General features: G+C 38.7%; 1 protein-coding gene across 9 annotated transcripts in view; it reads right to left on the minus strand.

Annotated features, from left to right (window-relative positions):
• Positions 1-19,279, minus strand: part of tbc1d5 (TBC1 domain family, member 5) — a 511,825-nt gene that overhangs the window by 465,896 nt on the left and 26,650 nt on the right. Inside the window, exon 2 of one of the 9 annotated variants that reach the window (XM_072575714.1) lies at positions 4,602-4,674. The exons of the other annotated variants lie outside the window; for them this stretch is intronic. The gene's annotated coding sequence lies outside the window, so the exon portion shown is untranslated. The remainder of the gene's footprint in view (positions 1-4,601; positions 4,675-19,279) is intronic. 9 annotated transcript variants of the gene reach the window in all.

Below are 19,279 nucleotides of genomic sequence, written 5' to 3' on the forward strand. Positions count from 1 at the left end.
CTGTCCTTTATATTTAGATAGAATTTCCTAAATTTATTTTGTGCATAATAAATTTCTGTTCAGTTAGGAACATCTGTAGCCTTGTCTGCCTCAGTGACTATCCTACATGTTAACTAAATAATAAAAAAAATCTATCAGACTAGATTTCATTCTAGGATCTGCTTGGCTAGGATCACAATAATATAGCAAAGTTAAACGATCATTGCCATCGAAAATACAGCTGGATATATGGGAATGACAGGATATTAAAAGGTTTGATGGGTTGAAAAGCATTTTTTTTAAAAGGCTGTTTACTGCCACCACAACAGCAGGGGGTACAATTATCACCTTTATACCCGTAGACCCAGTGCCTGTGATGTCACCTCCAGCAAAGTGACAGGACTAGTGTAATGGCTTACATGATGTACATTTATAATACTTATATCAGTAAGGACAAGGACAATACAAAAATTCTGTCAGTAGCACCAATTTTCTGATTCAGTACAATGGCAGAAGATATGGGGCGGCACAGTTGCTTAGTGGCCTCACAGTATCAGACACCCAGGTTTGATTCTATCCTCTGATGACTTCCTGTGTGGAGGGTGCACATTCTCCCAGTGTCTGGGTGGGTTTCCTCCTTGTGCTCCCGGTTTCCCCCCACAGTCCAAAGATGTGCAGGTTAGATGGATTGGCCATTCCAAAATGCCCTGTGGATGGGTTAGCCATGGGAAATGCAGAGTTTAGGAGGAGTCTAGGGGAGATGTTATTCAGAGTGTCAGTGTGGGCTCGATTGGCCAAATGGCCTTGTTTCCACACTGTAGGGATTCTATGAATATTACTAGTCTAATATTTATTGATTCTAGAGTACTGATACAGTTGATCAGAAGAAAACAAAGCAGCGCCACCAACTAAATATGGATAGGATGACAAGGCACTTTACAGCCTTCTGGACTTGAACACCCTTGGATTGTTAACAATTTCTTCCCTTTCTTTTAGCTTTTTAGCATGGCCGCTCTCCTCTCATTCCCCCCACCCCACTGCCATTCCAGTGTCAGTCCTTTCCAATGGCAGGAGGCACACCATTGTTCTGCTATTCTGATATTCTGATCACTTAATCTGAACCATCAACATCTTTTCAACACAAGCACCCTACACACACTACTCCCGCCCTTCCCAAATTATAGCATAAATGCTGTCCTCTCCACACTACACTTCAGCTCTGATGAGGAGTTATCTAAACTCAAAATGTTAGCTTGCTCTCTCTCCATGGATGCTGTCTGACCTGCCATGATCTCCAGCATTTATTGTTTTCAGTTAGATTCCAGCATCTGTAGTAATGTGCTCCTAACTATAGTATGATTTGGTGTTGGGGATAAGATCATGTAGTGGACTAATAATCTAAAGGCTCAGGCTAATGTTCTTGGGACCTAGATTCAATCACATCACGACACCCACAAAATCAGTTGGTAAGAAGTCTGGAATTGAAAGCAAGCCTCAGTAAAATTAGACTATCATCGATTGTCATAAAAAGAAGTAACCCATTCATTAATATCCTTGAGGAAGGAAATTTGCCATTCTCACTTGGTCTGGCATCCAGATGCACTGTAATGTGGCTGACTTAACTATCCTCTGAAAAGGCCAAGGAACCCATTCGATTTAAAGGAAATTCAGGACAAACAACAAATGCTTGCCATGACACCAACACCTACACACAGAAGAACTAAAAAAAACTTGTGAAAGGTTCTCTAAAAGTGATGAATCAAGGATATAAGATAAAAACTGGAGGGACCAAGATAATTAAGTCATTCTGAAGAAAATTAATTAGCAACATTTTGATCAATATGAAGCCTTCAAAGTGAATGAGCACCAACAAACTGAAATTTATTTTGAAAGTAACGCAATGAAATCTTCTGAAATCTCTGGTCCTTCATTATTAATCGTACATGATAAAAATCAAGCAAAATTGGTTGGGGGGGGGTTCATATATAATAAAGTATGACCACAGGCAATAAGTTCAAGTAATAAACTAGTCAGGGACATTTAATGAAACATAGTTTAGCATTTAAGTTTCATGAAGAATAGTAAATTGACTACTTTATGTGGTGTAAAAAAGGGTTTGATGAGAGTTTACCTACTAAACAGATGCTGTATTAGACTAGTACAATGCATGATTAAGACAAATGCTTCGGCAGTTGGGTTAAATAGTCCATCACTGAACATTCGAACAGACTGCAGTGTTAATATTGCACATCTCTTCTGGCAAAGTACTTAAAAGAGTACATGCACAGAAAGTGAAACATCCGAATCCAGGAGAACAATAAAAGTGGCGCACAAAGTTAAATGTGAAAAGAAATAATAGTTAGAAAAGACTGGTGATACTACCCCCTAGTACAATAGCACACTTATATCAGTCTGAACAAGACATGCAGAAATTGAAATTAGAATTTGTAAAACATGTTTAGAGCGTAAGAGATAGCGTCAAAGTTTAACATTTCAGAAAAAGCCAAATATTTATTCTAACTTTTGGCTTTGCCCTTTACCTTTTTAAACCCTATTCTTCAAAATACTTCTCCACTTTCCTTTAAAAAGGGATTGCTTTCACCATCATTCCAGATAATAAGTCTGTTAAAAAATCAAAATAAAATGTTCTTCTAGTTCTTGCAATGCCTTGGGTGATAAATGAAATTTGTGCTCTCAGGTTCATGATTCATTAAGGAAGGGATTTCTGTCAGACAATACAATAATTTCCATTTGCTTTTTATAATGTCAAATCACATTTGTCTGATGTCAGTTTGGGTTCCCTAAGGACCATTTGTCTCAAGTGTCATTACACCCTTTGGTCAATCAGTCAAGAGGGTTGAATTCTGGGATGCGAAGGGAAATGTAACAGCCCTTCACAAGAGAACACTTCAAGTGCAACATCAAGACAACTTGCAAAATTGAAATTAGTACAAACATGGAGCAATGGACAAACTCCAACACAAAGGGTGGGTGTCCTTGGAGCTTAACCTTCTCAGCTTCAGGAAATCACTGCAGGAATTCTTCAAGGCAATAACATAGGCCCAACCATCTTCAGCTCATTCATCAATGCATTCCCTCCAACATAAGGTCAGAAGTGGAAATGCTTGTTGATTATACAGTGCCCAGTTCCATTCATAACTCTTCAAATGCTGAAGTAGCCCATGCCCATATCCAGTAAGGCCTGATCAGCATTCAGAAGTTCATCTGCAAAGCACATTAGAACATCTACAGTTCACGAAAGGTGCTAAGTAATTGAACTTTTTTTGTCCTTGTTACATAATGTACTATTCCATCAAGTTGATGATCAATGGGAATCTTGTAACAGTGGCCAACAACTAAAACAAAAATATTTTAAAACTCTTTTTGTCAAAAGCATAACTGAAGGGTAGGAAAAATGCAGATCTGACAGCATCTGTGGAGAGAGGATCAGTGTTAAAGTTTCAAGTCAAGTAAGACTTCAGAAGTCAAGCCAGTACCAAAGAGAAGTCTTTTTCAACTTTAAATGGATGTAGGTTTGCTCGGTGAGCTGGAAAGTTCATTTTCAGACGTTTCGTCACCATACTAGTTAACATCTTCTGTGAGCCTCCGGACGAAGCACTGCTGATGTTTCCTGCTTTCTATTTATATGTTTGGGTCTCTTTGGGTTGGTGATATCATTTCCTACAGTGATGTCATTTCCCATTCTTTATCTCGGGGGTGGTAAATCTGGTCAAAGTTCCAGTTAGAATGCCACGCTGCCATGAATTCTTGCGCATGTCTCGGTTTAGCTTGTCCTAGGATGGACATGTTGCCCTAGTCGAAGAGGTGTCCTTCCTCATCTGTATGTAAGAATACTAGTGAGAGAAGGTCATGTCATTTGGTGGCTAGTTAATGTTCATGTATTCCTGGTGGCTAGTTTTCTGCCTTTTAGCCCAATGTAGTGTTTGTTACAGTTCTTGCATGGTATTTTGTAAGTTACATTCGTTTTCCTTATCTGTATAGGGTCTTTAAAATTCACTAGTTGCAGTTTTAGTGCGTTGGTGGGTTTGTGGGCTACCATGATGCCAAGAGGTCTGAGTAGTCTGGCAGTCATTTCTAAGATGCCTTTGATGTAGGGAAGAGTGGCTAGGGTTTCTGGTCGCATTTTTTGTCTGCTTGTTTGGGTTTATTGCTGAGAAATTGGCAGACTGTGTTCATTGGGTACCCATTCTTTTTGAATACACTATATAGGTATTTTCCTCTGTGCTGCATTGTAGGGTGGCTCATTGAAATAATGCTCTGATGCAGCTTCATTTGTGGATGTTGGGATGATTGCTTCTGTAGTTCAATATTTCGTCCGTATGTATTGTTTTCTTGTCGATGCTGGTTTGAAGTTCCTCATTGGCTGTTCACTCTACTGTGACATCTAGGAATGGCAACTCACAGAAGGAACCCAACAAATTATCAGACAGGAAAAAGGAAGGAAGCACACTCAATACACAATAAAGGAAAGCACTAGAAAGACTAAGAAGAGATAAAAACATTGTTTCCTACCTGCAGACAAAGGACGCTTGACAGTCATTTTAAATCAAAGAGACTACATTGAAAAAGAGAACGCACTACTTGCGGATACCAACACTTACCAACAAGTGGCGAGAGACCCAACCCCACAACTAGAGAACCGACTCACAGCCGTCCTCAAAACACTTCAGAAATCTGGAGAAATACATAAGACCGACTTATAAAAAATGAAACCAGACAGATCTAACACACCACGCTTATACGGATTACCCAAAATTCACAAACCTTAGACCCAGACGCTACCTGGAACATCACTTACAGATTGGCCAAGGAGCTACATCAAAGACTAAAACACTTAGTAGAAGATTCACACCACTCTATCCATTCCATCCAAGAATCCCTGAAGACCAAAGACACTATGATAGAAGAGGATGAAATAATGATCTCCTTTAATGGAGCAGCCCTGTTCACATCAACAAACATCAACCTGGTCAAGGGAACACTGACTACACGATTAGAAGATGCAAAGGCATGCACCAGACACCACCAACTTCATCAGCAAGGACAGTACTGTCAAGCTAGTGGACCTATGCCTTACCACGCACTTCACCTTCAACAACAAAACGTACAGACAAACCAATGGAACACCCATGGGATCGCCGATATCAGGGATCTTAGCAGAGTCAGTAATGCAGAGACTCGAACAAACAGCTCTGCCAATCATCCAACCCAAACTTTGAGTTCGCTATGTGGATGGCACCTTTGTCATCACTGAATGAAACAAATTAGAGGAAACCTTCAAGACCATCAATAATACCCTTACTGGCATAAAATTTACTAAAGAGGAGGAAAACAACAACAAACTGCCATTCCTACCTGTCACAGTCCAGCGAACAGCCAATGGGGAACTTCAAACCAGAGTCTACAGGAAAACAACACATACAGGAGCTATCATCCTAACATCCACAAACGAAGCTGAATCAGAACATTATTTCAACGAGCCAACATACACTGCAGAGCAGAGGAAAATCACCTATACAGTTTATTAAAAAAGAATGGGTATCCAATGAACACAGTTGGCCGATTTCTCAGCAACCAACCCAAACAAGCAGACAAAAACATGTCCAGAAACCCTAGCCACTCTGCCCTATATCAAAGGCATCTCAGATATGACTGCCAGACTACTCAGACCCCTTGGCATCATTGTAGCCCATGAACCCACCACACACTTAAACAGCAGCTAATGAACTTGAAAGAGCCTATTCATACAAGCAAAATTAATGTCGTTAACAAAGTACCTTGCAAGAACTGTAACAAACACTACATTGGACAAACAGGCAGAAAACTAACCATCAGGGTACATGAACATCAACTAGTCACAAAACAACATGACCCTCTCTCACTAATATCCATACATACAGATAAGGAAGGACACCTCTTCGACTGGGACAACAGATCCATCCAGGACAAGCCAAACAGAGATATGCACGAGAAACACCTGAAGCATGGCATTCCAACTGGAACTCTATCAACAAACACACTAACCTGAACCCCATTTACCACTCCCTGAGAAAAAGATCAAGAAATGAAATCACCAACCCAAAGAGACCCAAACATATAAATAGAAAGCAGGAAACATCAGCAGTGCTTCATCCTGAGGCTCACTGATTATGTTACCTAGTATGGTGACAAAACATCTGAAAATGAATCTTCCAGCTCAGCAAGCAAACCTACATCCAAATCCTCCACCTGAGCTACAAATCTTCTCAAAACTCCCTATCAACTTGAAATGTTACTCCAACGGTCTCTTCACAAATGCTGCCAGATCTGCTGAGTAAGGGAGTTTTTCCTATTCTTGAATCAGATTTCCAGCATGCACAGTATTTGGCTTCAGTACAGTTGCTCTGGCTGTATTCAAGAAAATGTGGAGTTGAAATGCCCGTCAGCCATGATTGAATGGCGGAGTGGACTCGATGGGCCGAATGGCCTTACTTCCACTCCTATGTCTTATGGTCTTAAAATAATTATTTATGCAGTTTAAAAACAATCTACCCAACTCTGAATAATACAAATGCAAAATACAGTATAATACATCACTTAGAACAGACACACGACAGACAGCCATCATACGCTATTCCTAATAGTAGCACTGTAGTCTTAAGAGATCGGAATATCATGCAACACACTATTTCAATAGAAAATAAAAGTTTTGCATCAGTGTCAGGGCCTTTGTAAATATCAAAACTAAGATATAAATAATTCAGAAGACAGACAATATGAATAATTGATCAAATAAATAATTTAATAATCAAATAGATGAAATGCATGAATAACTCCCCAACTAAAGCTAAACAATAAATCAGAGAGTTAATATGAACAATTAAACCAGCATAATACAAGTTGTATTTAAAAATTCACAAAGAAGTTTCTTTCTTTTTAAATATTAAGAGGAGACACTTTGTGCATTTCAGAAGATTAGAAGAAAAACAAAGTTCAGAAACATTTTGTTTTACTGAAACAAAGCAATTCATTCATTGTTTGGGCAAAGTTTTTGTTTACACTGATGACAGACCAATGCATCAAGGTCCAAAATGTTTCCACAAAGAACATTGCAACTGTTCCTCTGGGGAGTTGCAATCAAATTTCATTTTCATTTAAAAGAAAGAAGTTATACTTGATACTGTCAAAGCTTAAAGTATGCTTAAGCCATACATTTTGTCTTAATACCAAAAAAGATTCACTGTGCATAAAAAAGTTAATTTCACAGATCATTCTCAACCATCCAGATCACATTCTTTTCATGTCCACTTTATTTATCAGTCATTAGCAGCAGAACAATTTCCATCTTCTCAAGTTAGGATTAAATCTCACTCTTTTCTAGAGATGGCTTGCAACAAGCAAGCTTCTTCAGTCACTAAATATGCAGAGAATCTTGTACCAGTCTTAAATTTATGTTTCTAAATTAATTGTGACATCATTGCAAATAAGAATTTACAACAAGTCTAAGTTGGGGAATGCAATACTCAAAATGATATTTGGAGAAACACTCAGAAGTAGAAGATTTTTTTAAAAAACATAACTGCTTAAGGACTCTTTAAGGAACCAATTTTTTATGTCTGAATTTTAGAAAAGTAATCTTTGCACGAGGGATGTAAATTTGTAAAATACTTGCTGAGGGTGAAGAGACATGATCCAGTTCTCCAAATCTGCAAAAATAATCTCCTGTTTCCAACAGAATGACCTAGCCTTTGCCAGATTTAGAAGGTGCTGTTAAAGAAGCTTTGATGAATTACTACAGTACATCTTACCAATGGTACACTGCAACCTATGGTAGTGGAGTGAGTGAATGTTTAAGATTGCACATGAGCTACCAATCAAGCAACTTGATTTTCCTTGATGATGTTGAGTTTCTTCAGTAGTGGCGTTCCTCAGAGTCAGGACATTAGAGAGTATTCCATCTCACTACTGACTTGTGCTTGTAGCTGGTGAAAAGTTCTTTTTTGAGGGGGTAAGGTCAGAGGCCAGGAGGCAAGTTGTTTGCCACTGGATTCCCAGCCTCTGACCTACACTGGGAGGAACAGTATTTATTTAACTGGGCCAGTTCAGTTTCTGATCAACTCTAATTTCAAATTGGGACAGCACGCTGGCTCAGCAGTTAGCATTGCTGCCTCAGAGCACCAGGCACTCAGGTTTGATTCCAGCCTCAGGTGATTGCCTGTGTCGAGTTTGAACATTCTCCCCATTTCAGCGTGGGTTTCTGCTGGGTGCTCCGGCTTCCTCCCGCTGTCTAAAGATTTCCGGGTTAGGTGAATTGACAATGCTAAATTGCACAGTGTTAGGTGCATTAGTCACAACGGAATGGGTCTGGGTGGGTTACTCTTCAGAGGGTCAGTGTGGACTTGTTGGGCCAAAAGGCCTGTTTCCACATCTAATCTGATTAAAGATAGAGGAGGAATTAGTGATGGTAATGCTACTGAATGTCAACTGGTGACCGGAGTAAGATTATTTTTTGTAGATGGTCATTGTCTGACACTTGTATGATATAAACTGGTTTTGAATACTGTACATTCAACCAACAAACTTCTCCACTTTTGATCTACTGATTCAGATTAGGTAATTGATGAAGCAACTGAATATAGTTGGACCGAGGACACAAAATACAGTCAGCACAGCAACTGTTAATGTTCAGAGTGAATTATGGCACTGCAGGTGACCTAATGAAATTCCAATATGCAATAAAATAGTTTAGCAACATCTTGAATAGAAACCAAAATTTAAAATTTGACAGTCACAATATGGATACAAAGCTAAAATATATACCATTTAATATTCAAGACAGCATATCTTCTCTTCTGTAGAACTGACAGCTGCTAGCTAATACGCTGCCTATTTTAACTAATTGCTGAACAAAGTTTCAATATCTTTTTGGTTAAATCCATGCATTTTATATCTGATTTCTGTCTACAATTTAAGTATAAAAGTCTGTACGAAATTAACAGAAAACTGCAAATACAGGCAATGTTCCTACCATTACAATCATCATGCACCAATAGATTTCAAGGTATAACAGTGGTGAAGGGTTAACCTTTGGTGAAGGACAGTCTTGGAGAACAATGTGTTAAGTGCTGCTCATTAGGTAGAAGAGCTGGTAAATGTATGTAATGGCATCACTGGCAGCAGACCTGAAACCAATTGGCTTCCGATTAATCTGGCACAGTTCCATTGCTTTTATGCTCTCATGAAATTGAGTGTTATAAAGAGGTGAAAAATATTAGTGACATGGAGTAAGCTATTTCTATTTTAAACACCTGGCAACTTCAAGCATGTTTTACGGTTATTCTTTCACAGGAAATTGGTGTCACTGGTAAGGCCAACATTGTTGCCCATCCCTAATTAGCCTTGAGTTTCAGTTCTTCAGAAACCAACATGCCCATTCTAAAAGATGAGAGACTTAACAAACAATCCAGGTTTTTTTTCAATATATAATTTCAGTTACATCACACAGAAACCTTTTGCTATAAATTCTGTGCCCTACAATCTCCTACTCCACAGCACCCACCTGATGAAGGAGCAGTGCCTTAAAAGCTAATGCTTCCAAATAAACCTGTTGGACTATAACCTGGTCTTGAGTGATTTTTTTAACTTTGTACACCCCAGTCCAACATCTGCACCTCCAAATCTGCAAAAATGTGTACTCTATCAGGCAAATGAATTTCAAATGCCAATTCACCTTCTTGCTAGTAAATATCTATACTGCATCTCCAAACATTTCCTCCAATTCCATAAATAAATCAGCTTTTATTATCCCACAACTACTTAAATCATTCATTCAACTAGTTTGAAGTAGAGTGTCCATTAGCTTTACAATCTTCCAAACACTGTGTTTGTTCAACTTTTGCCTAACTTTCATCCCCCCACCATTAGCAGCTATGCCTTCAGTTGTCAGAGCCTTGAAGTCTAAAATTCATTTGTAAGTCTATTTTTTAAAGCACAGCCCAAAACCTGCCTATTTTACCTAGCATTTGATCACTGACGCAAATATTTCCTTCATAGCTCAGAGTTGAGGGCTGTCCCCTAATGACAGCAGATTGTGTAGTTTGCTGCAGGCTACCACAGATTTTGATGTGTTCTGTTGAATACTGCAGTGCTTCTCCACAGCAGTTCAGGCAGTGAAAGTATTGTTTTTGCATCGTCTGCTCTATCATATGCAGCAGCATTGTAAGCTTTCGTTGTAAGCACGGTTTCTGTCCTTTGACTCTAAGTCTAATCCTAAATGCATTCAGCAAATCTTTAACTGTTTGACAACTGAACTTTTATATCCTCAGAAGTAACTTCCCCAAATTCTCCTAGAAAAACGTTAGTACTGAATTTGGACATTTGTTTCCAGTTTCAGGGGTAACTGAAGAAAGTTCTTGTAGTTTCAAACGAATGTTTGGGCTACCAGGTGAAGGGCTCCCCTTCTTCATTCACTCATCTCATCAAGTTGGTCACAACAATGTTAAAGAATCCATTCCTTTATGGATGCCTTTCTCCCAGACCAAATGTTTAAAAGGAGATGATGGGAAATGTGCATCCTGGAGTCCGGTTACCAGTGGTGTACCACAAGGGTCAGTGTTGGGTCCACTTTTGTTCGTCATTTTTATAAGCAACCTGGATGAGGGCGTAGAAGAGTGGATTAGTAAATTTGCAGACGACACTAAGGTCGGTGGAGTTGCGGATAGTGACGAAGGATGTTGTAGGTTACAGAGAGACATAGATAAGCTGCAGAGCTGGCAAATGGAGTTTATTGCAGACAAGTGTGAGGTGATTTACTTTGGTCGGAGTAACCGGAATGCAAAATACTGGGCTAATGGTAAGACTCTTGGTAGTGTAGATGAGCAGAGAAATCTCAGTGTCCAGGTACACAGATCCTTGAAAGTTGCCACCCAGGTTGACAGGGTTGTTAAGAAGGCATACAGTGTTTTAGCTTTTATTAATAGAAGAATCGAGTTCCAGAACCATGAGGTTATGCTACAGCTGTACAAAACTCTGGTGCGGCCGCACTTGGAGTATTGTGGACAGTTCTGGTCACCGCATTATAAGAAGGATGTGGAGGCTTTGGAAAGGGTGCAAAGGAGATTTACTAGGATGTTGCCTGGTAGGTAAGGAAGGTCTTATGAGGAAAGGCTGAGGGACTTGAGGCTGTTTTCATTAGAGAGAAGAAGGTTGAGAGGTGACTTAATAGAGACATAGAAGATAATCAGAGGGTTAGATAGGGTGGACAGGGAGAGCCATTTTTCAAGTATGGTGACGGCGAGCACGAGGGGGCATAGCTTTAAATTGAGGGGTGATAGATATAAGACAGATGCCAGAGGTAGTTTCTTTACTCAGAGTAGTAAGGGTATGGAATGCTTTGCCTGCAACGGTAGTAGATTTGCCAACTTTAAGTGCATTTAAGTTGTCATTGGACAAGCATATGGACGTACATGGAATAGTGTAGGTTAGATGGGTTTCAGATTGGTATGACAGGTCGGCGCAATATCGAAGGTCAAAGGGCCTGTACTGCGCTGTAATGTTCTACGTACAGTTATGTTGACAATGGAATGAGCAGACATATCCTCAATAGATAGCTGCCATAACCTACTAGCCATCCTGTGGCTGCCATCATTGCTCAATTGGGAAAAAAAAAGTCCAGTTAACATTTCAGAAGGGTCACTGGACCTAAAACATACACACTGTTTTTTCTCCACAGACGCTACCAGACTTTTTTTAAAAATTCCTTACAGTATGGAAACAGGCCCTTCAGCCCAACAAATCCACACTGACCCTCCGAAGAGTAACCCACCCAGATCCATTTCCCTCTGACTAATGCACCTAACACTACGGGCTATCTAGCATGACCAATTCATCTGACCTACACACCTTTGGACTGTGGGAGGAAACCCCAAGCTGACACGGGGAGAACGTGCAAACTCCACACAGACAGTCACCCGAGCCTGGAATTGAATCCAGGTCCATGGCGCCGAGAGGCAGCATTGCTAACTACTGAGCCACCGTGCCACCCCTATCATTTGCTGCAGACCTGCTGAGATTCTCCAGCAATTTGTTTTTGTTTCACATTTCTAGTATTCAGTGTTCTTTGGGGTTTTTTTGGCTTAGTTAGAGATGACACTGCAAATTTTACAGAATGAAAGATTCAATACTGCTGCCAAGGTACTGGGCACTACCTTGGCCAATTGTTGCTAATGGTTACATACCAACTGAAAATTGAGGGAACAGAAGCCTCTTTAGTTCAAGTACATGACAGAGTTTGATATGCAGCATCTGCAAGATGATAATATCAATGGCACATGGGAAGGCCAATATCTAGAAGCAACTAAAAACCAACCAAAAGGACTGCAGATGCTGTACCTCAGAAACAAAAACATAAGTTGCTGGAAAAGCTCAGCAGGTCTGGCAACATCTGAGAAGAGAAAACAAAGTTAACATTTCGGTGACCCTTCCCCAGAATTTCTGAAAGCAACTGTTCTGTGCTAAAATCTTGAAATCTCCTGGAAGTAACCTGTAAGCAGTTGGTGATTATTTTAAACAGTGAAAATGAGGGTTAGAAGAACAGCTGCTCATTACCATAATTGCATGACTGAATTACTCTTACTGTAATTCCTTTAAGTAAGAGTTAGTATTAGCTAGGTTGGGTAGAAAAGCCAATATTCTCACTGCTATGTAATAAACCATAAATTTAAGGTGTAGACATGACAAAAACCTGACCAAGTTAGGATGTGATCTCTGTCCTAAAAAAGGTTGCTGACTCAAAATTAACTCAGGAATGACTATGTGGAAGCACACAAGCCTGAGTTCACTTCAAACCCCTGACATTACATGCAAACAAAATTCCATTACAAACAAAACACAATGTTTGTATTTGATTAACAATTTTACATGCCCTGCCATGTACCAAAACTGAAAGGGATTCCATTCTCTTAATGTGCATGGTTCAAAAGCAAAGAATTGTGCAATGAAATACCTCAGTAGCAGCTCATAAGATCGTTTCCCCTCATAAAAAGTTTGCTCTCAGTTTCCCATTTCCTCTGAAGTACATGAACAAGTATATCTGTAACATTAATGAAAATCAAGTTCATTGATGTTTGAACGATGGAATGGTTTAGTGACTGCTATATTGGAAAGGCAAATCAGGGCCGGACTTATACACTCAATGGTAAGGTCCTCGGGAGTCCAGAACTAGAGAGGATAGCTTTAGGGTGAGAAGAGAAAGATTTCCAAAATGCAGCACCTCGCATTTATCTAAATTAAACTCCATCTGCCACTCTTTGGCCCATTGGCGCATCTGATCAAGATCCCAAGATCCCGTAGAACTGGACAGACAAACATCCCCACCAACACATGGGATCCCTTTCCATCAAAATGAAGGAAAGCTCATCAGGAAGGTGCAAACACGTCAAGAAACCTTGTTGAGGGGTGTGCACTGGTGAATTTGAACAGTAAGAGAAAGCACACAAAACTGTAAATACCTCATACACGAAATAGCTTGCAGATCACACATTGCACTTATCAATCTCAGAAGCCCTCAAACTGGAGTGAAAGCAAGTTATCTACATTTCTGAGGGAGTGAGTAAGACAACTAGACAACTTAGAAGGAGAAAAAAGTTGAACTAATTTAAAAGCAAACTACTCTTTTCCTGATATTTTGACAATAAAACAAAGGGGAAAAGGACCTGGCTTTGAAGCTATTTCTCCCAAAATAACATGCTTCTTTAAAGAATTCCGTATTTGTATTTAAGCAAGGGGCCCATCAATCACTTCCCTAATACTGCTTATGAATTTGTAAATTTGTAGTCCAATATTTACTGTTGTTAGTAAGAATTTTTTGATAGTTAAAGTAATAAGGTATATTTGGAGAAATGGAGCATAGAACATAGAACATACTTGTTGTGCTGAAGATTTTATAGATTTCTGTACCATAGATATTTACAGTGCAGATGTTTGTTATTTGGCTATGTCTATTGCTGAATCTGTATCTAATAGTGTTGTATATCAACATTTGAAATTTAACGTTGGACACTAGGACATAATTAATTCAAAGATGTACCTGAATAATAAACAAACTGAAGATGCCACTTCATCGTGAGCAGTGATTGGCTTTAGCTAATGATGCATTTATCTTAGCAAAACATATTCCCACAGAATTAAAATACTGTGGTTTAAAAACAATCATAATTTTTATCTTTAGTACCTGGGTATCAATGCACATCCACAATGGTTTAGACAGTATTTGGCTAGCTGAGAAAGACCATTCTTGAGGACTGGGATTTCAAAACTTGAAACTATTGTAACAGGCCAACAATGATCCCCACGCTCCTGTGTGCTTTGGAAACTTTGCCAAGCTATTGTACCTCAATGCAAATAGAAATACCATCAATGGTGTTTTCAAAAATCCTCAAAATCAGGTGGCAAAAGGCAGTTCAACAGCAGTGCTCACTCCTAAGTCAACATGCCCATTGATGTGCTAATCAAAATCAGCTTCACTAGGTGGGACATGTTGATTGTATGCGTGAAACTGGACTCACAAAAAACTGCTCCACTCAGAACTCTGTCATGAAAGGAAGTTCCTAAAAGCATTGTTACTGACCAGACTGACCACACCTCCCCCATGCCCCTACTCCCAAGGAGCTAGCCTAGACCCTAACTTTTATCTTCTTTGAAGGCAAGTGTAAGATGTTGGGTTCGGATGTGATTTGATTGGTCCACCAGTAGGCTTTAAGCAAAACATACTTTATTCTTACACAGTTAAAATACAAAAAAAAATTCACATTAATTTTAACTCTACTGTAGTACTGAATAAAATATTATTTAACTACTAATCATCAAAACGTTCCTTATAGCAACATCCCATAAACATACCCTTGGCAAAGGCAAATTCAGCAAAACAAATTTTCCTCATATGCTATCCAGGAGAATGGAACACCAAAATAAAAAACTATCTAAGAGCAGAAAAAACTTGAGCCTTTAGCTACAGCTTTCTGTGCTGCAGCAATCAGCTTCAAACACCAAATGAAAGCAAAACTGAAACCCTGGGCTTCTGAGAGCCCGACTTCACCCACTCGTTCTTCTTTTGTCTAAATTAAGAAAATATACAGGGAGCTCAAAGCTGTTTACCTACTGCTTCTGAAGCAAACATTCAATCACCTCGATGGCAACAACTCTCTGTGAAAGAAACAGCAGAGAACAAATCTCTCAAAGGCATAGTACCATCACAGCATTGGGAAGAACCTGAAGTTACTGATAGGAAGCTATATGTAATCATAAAAAGCCAAAAGTGTTCAATCCCTCAAAAGTCCTGAACTTTTATAAATGCTAAAACTATTCAATTCTTTAATTCAAGTCCACTTTCAACAATTCTTGTATAAAACTGGACAAGGTCCAAGATCAAGAAGATATGGAATGTGATGTGCAGTTTTTGTCTGATCTCTTGCTTTCCATTCTGTACTCAGCTCCCCATCTTGCCTCTTTTGCTACTAATACCATTTTGGACTAATGATCTGCAAATGCAGTGATTGATAACATATTCACTCAAACTAATGACATTATGTGGTTGAACTATCTACTTACTAGATAGCTTCAATCACATAATTTATACATTCTTTTCCAAATATGAAGTGTCAGGATATTCTGAAATATGAACAGATTTCAATCTCTCTTTCTTAGGACACACTAATCAGTATTCATTTTCTCTCAATATTACATAGTTATAAAACAAAAGCCTGGTATCATTTAACCATCATTTGTAAAGTACACGCAGGCTAAACAGCATTTGAAAGGAAAAATACATTTTGATTGTTTAAATGTAAAATTTGATTTGAACTGAAATGTAAAGGGTATTTTTAAACAGAACAACTGGAGCATGAAGAAAATTATGTCAATAAGTTTGAAATTACAATAAAATGCTTGTACTACAAAAAGTAGGATCATCTGAATTTCTTCAACTCTCTTAAATTATTCATGTTGCATTACATCCTTTGGACCCGATATTTAATTTGGTAGATTCAAAAACAAAGACTTCTATAGATCAGACATCATTCCCTAATCTCAACAATTGAGTACAAAAGAATTACCTGACATCTGGATCATGGGACTGAAAGCATCACAACCAATTTTCTCCAGAGAAATTTGTTTGAATGAGACACTGAAACAGTAAATCACAAAACTGGGGCTAATGATACTTGCCATTATCTATCAGTATCCAAATCCACTCATCCCTTATGGGTGAATTAACCTTTCCCTAAAATTTAGTACTTTCTCAAATTTCAGTCTCTATCTGCAAATTTATTTAGGATTTGCTCACTAATTTGTACGGTTTGCCTGTGACCCTTTGAAACTTTCTCCCATTATCAACAACTTACTATACTTCCTAGCTTAGTTTTGATGAGCTTTTGACTAAAAAAAATATGAATTAGTGACTACTTATTTGAAAATATTTACCAAAACATAAGTACACATTACCACTGTGGTCATCGCACAGTCATTTCAATTTATACTTAGCTGGCTATTTAATAACCGCTGATGTAGCCTTGCAGCTATGAATGTTTGCTAATACAATCAAACTTGCCATTAGTGTAACCCAGCTTTACCTAGAGGTCATATAGAAACGGGCAAACTCTTATAGAATAACAAGCAAAAGTTACTCCTCTCAAAAGAGTGAAAGGTTAACATTTAAAAGGACAAAACGTGGCAGAAAAACATGAGTGCATATAGGATTAACTACACAATGTGAAAGTTGTACGGCTCCTACTTGAGAAAGCAGCCACAAGTTTTCATTGGAAGATACACCTGATCTCAAAAATACAGAAGATTATGGAATATCAAGTGAAGAATAATAAAAATGTTAAATACAACATTTTTAGTATCTTGCTGCTACATTATTTTACCATGTTGCTGGTATTGCTGGGGTTCAAAGTACAACAGTTGTCACAGATAAAGGAGAAAATGTTTTACATGGCAAGTTCAGAATGTGGATGTACTGAGGAAGAGGCCATTGTGCTGCTTGTGTAGTTACTGGATAAAAATGAAGTTGACTTAGAGCTATCAGGAGAACATAGGAGAAAGTGAAGAGCTCTGTAACACAATAACACAAAACTGCGAGGAGGCAGGAGATCCAAAATAAAAACTGAAATACTCAACCTCTGCAACCAGAAAAAGGGCTAATTTTTCATATCTGATGAAAAGTCTCAGATCTGAAATAGTAGCTTCTTTTTAAATCCCTCCACAAATGTTGCCTGTTTAAATCCTCATTGTTCCAGTGAAGAGCCAAAATAGACATAGCCAAATAACAAACATCTGCACTGTAAATATCTATGGTACAGAAACCTAGAAAATCTTCAGCACTACAAGTATGTTCTATGCTCTATTTCTCCAAATATACCTTATTACTTTAACTATCAAAAAAATCTTACTAACAACAGTAAATATTGGACTACAAATTTACAAATTCATAAGCAGTATTAGGGAAGTGATTGGTGGGCCCCTTGCTGAGATATTTGTACCATCGAAAGTAACAGATGAGGTGCTGGAAGTTGACTAACGTGTTGTCACTATTTAAGAAAGCTAATAAAGAAAAGCCAGGGAACTATAGACAGTTGAGCCTGACACTGGTGGTGGAGAAGTTGTTGGAGGTAATCCTGAAGGGCAGGATGTACATGGCAAGGACTGATTAGGGATGGTCAACATGGCTTTGTGCATGGGAAATCATTTCTCATGAACTTGTTTGAGTTTTTTGAAGTAACAAAGAGGATTAATGAGGGCAGAGTGGTGGAAGTGGTCTATATGAACTTTAGTAGGGCGTTAGACAAGATTACTCATGGTAGACTGGTTTGCAAGGTTTGATCACATGGAATACAGGATACAGCCATTTGGATACAGAACTGGCTACAAAACAGGAAGATAGAAGGTGGTGGTGAGGGTTGTTTTTCAGACTGGAGGCCTGTGGATCGGTGTTGGGTCAACTGCTTTTCGTTATTTATATAAATGATTTGGATGTGGACAAACAAAGTAGACTTAGTAAGTTTTCAGGTGACACCAAAATTGGATGTGCAATGGACATTGAAGAAGATTACTTCAGAATACAACGGGATCTTGATCAGATGCGCCAATGGGCCAAAGAGTGGCAGATGGAGTTTAATTTAGATAAATGCGAGGTGCTGCATTTTGGAAAGGCAAATCAGAGCCGGACTTATACACTTAATGGTAAGGTCCTCGGGAGTCCAGAACTAGAGAGGATAGCTTTAGGGTGAGAGGGGAAAGATTTAAAAGGGACCTAAAGGGCAACTTTTTCCACACAGAAAGTGGTGCCTGTATGGAATGAGCTACCAGAGGAAGTAGTGGAGCCAAGTAAAATTACAACATTTAAAAGGCATCTATATGGATATATGAATTAGAAGGATATGGGCCAAGTGCTGGCAAATGGGACAAGATTAGTTTAGGATATCCGGTGGACATGGACAAGTTGTTTCCATGCTGTACATCTCTATGACACTGGTTAAGTAAGCTTACAAAAAAAAAGTATGAGGGCTTAGAGATAGAGTTGAAAAGTAAAAGTTTTGCTAAACCCAAACAGTCATATCAGACTTGAAGCTTCTTTTGTCCACAGATACCGCCAAACCCACATTTCATCTAGCAATTCGGGTTTTCAGATTTCCAGCATTTACAATATTTAGTTTTTATTAAGTATTGAACCTTGGTCACATCACACTATCGAACCTTGGTTCCTACATTGTAAAAATAATAGCGAGGCAATAGAGAAGGTGAAAAAATCGATTTACAAGGATATCTGAAATGCAGGAATCTAAAATCAGGGAAGGATGAATAGGTTGAAATGCTTTTCTCCAAGGAAGAAATGCTGTGGGGTGACCCAACTGAGGCTCAAAAATAAGAAAAATACTTTGATACAAAATACAGCGAGAATGCTTCTATGAAGGGCAAAACCAATGCAGGATAGTCACCAAGAAGTCAAATAATACATTCAGAATAAATTCCTTTGCAGATCAGTAGGAACATGAATCTGATGCGCACAGGATGTTGCTGAAGCAAATAAAGTAAATGTAATTCAGGTCTGGAGGCTAGAAAAGCAAATGAGGAACAAGGAAAAATAGGAAGATGCTGGTGTAGATTATAAATACCAGATGGACTGGTTAAATTGAAATTCAGTACTAAAGGGTCACTGAACTAAAATATTAATTCTACTTTCACTCCACAGATGTTGTCCAATCTGTTGAGTTTTTCCAGCAAGTTACATTTTTGTTTCTAATTT

Source organism: Chiloscyllium punctatum, chromosome 8, assembly GCF_047496795.1.
Source record: "Chiloscyllium punctatum isolate Juve2018m chromosome 8, sChiPun1.3, whole genome shotgun sequence".
NCBI classification, from domain to species: domain Eukaryota; kingdom Metazoa; phylum Chordata; class Chondrichthyes; order Orectolobiformes; family Hemiscylliidae; genus Chiloscyllium; species Chiloscyllium punctatum.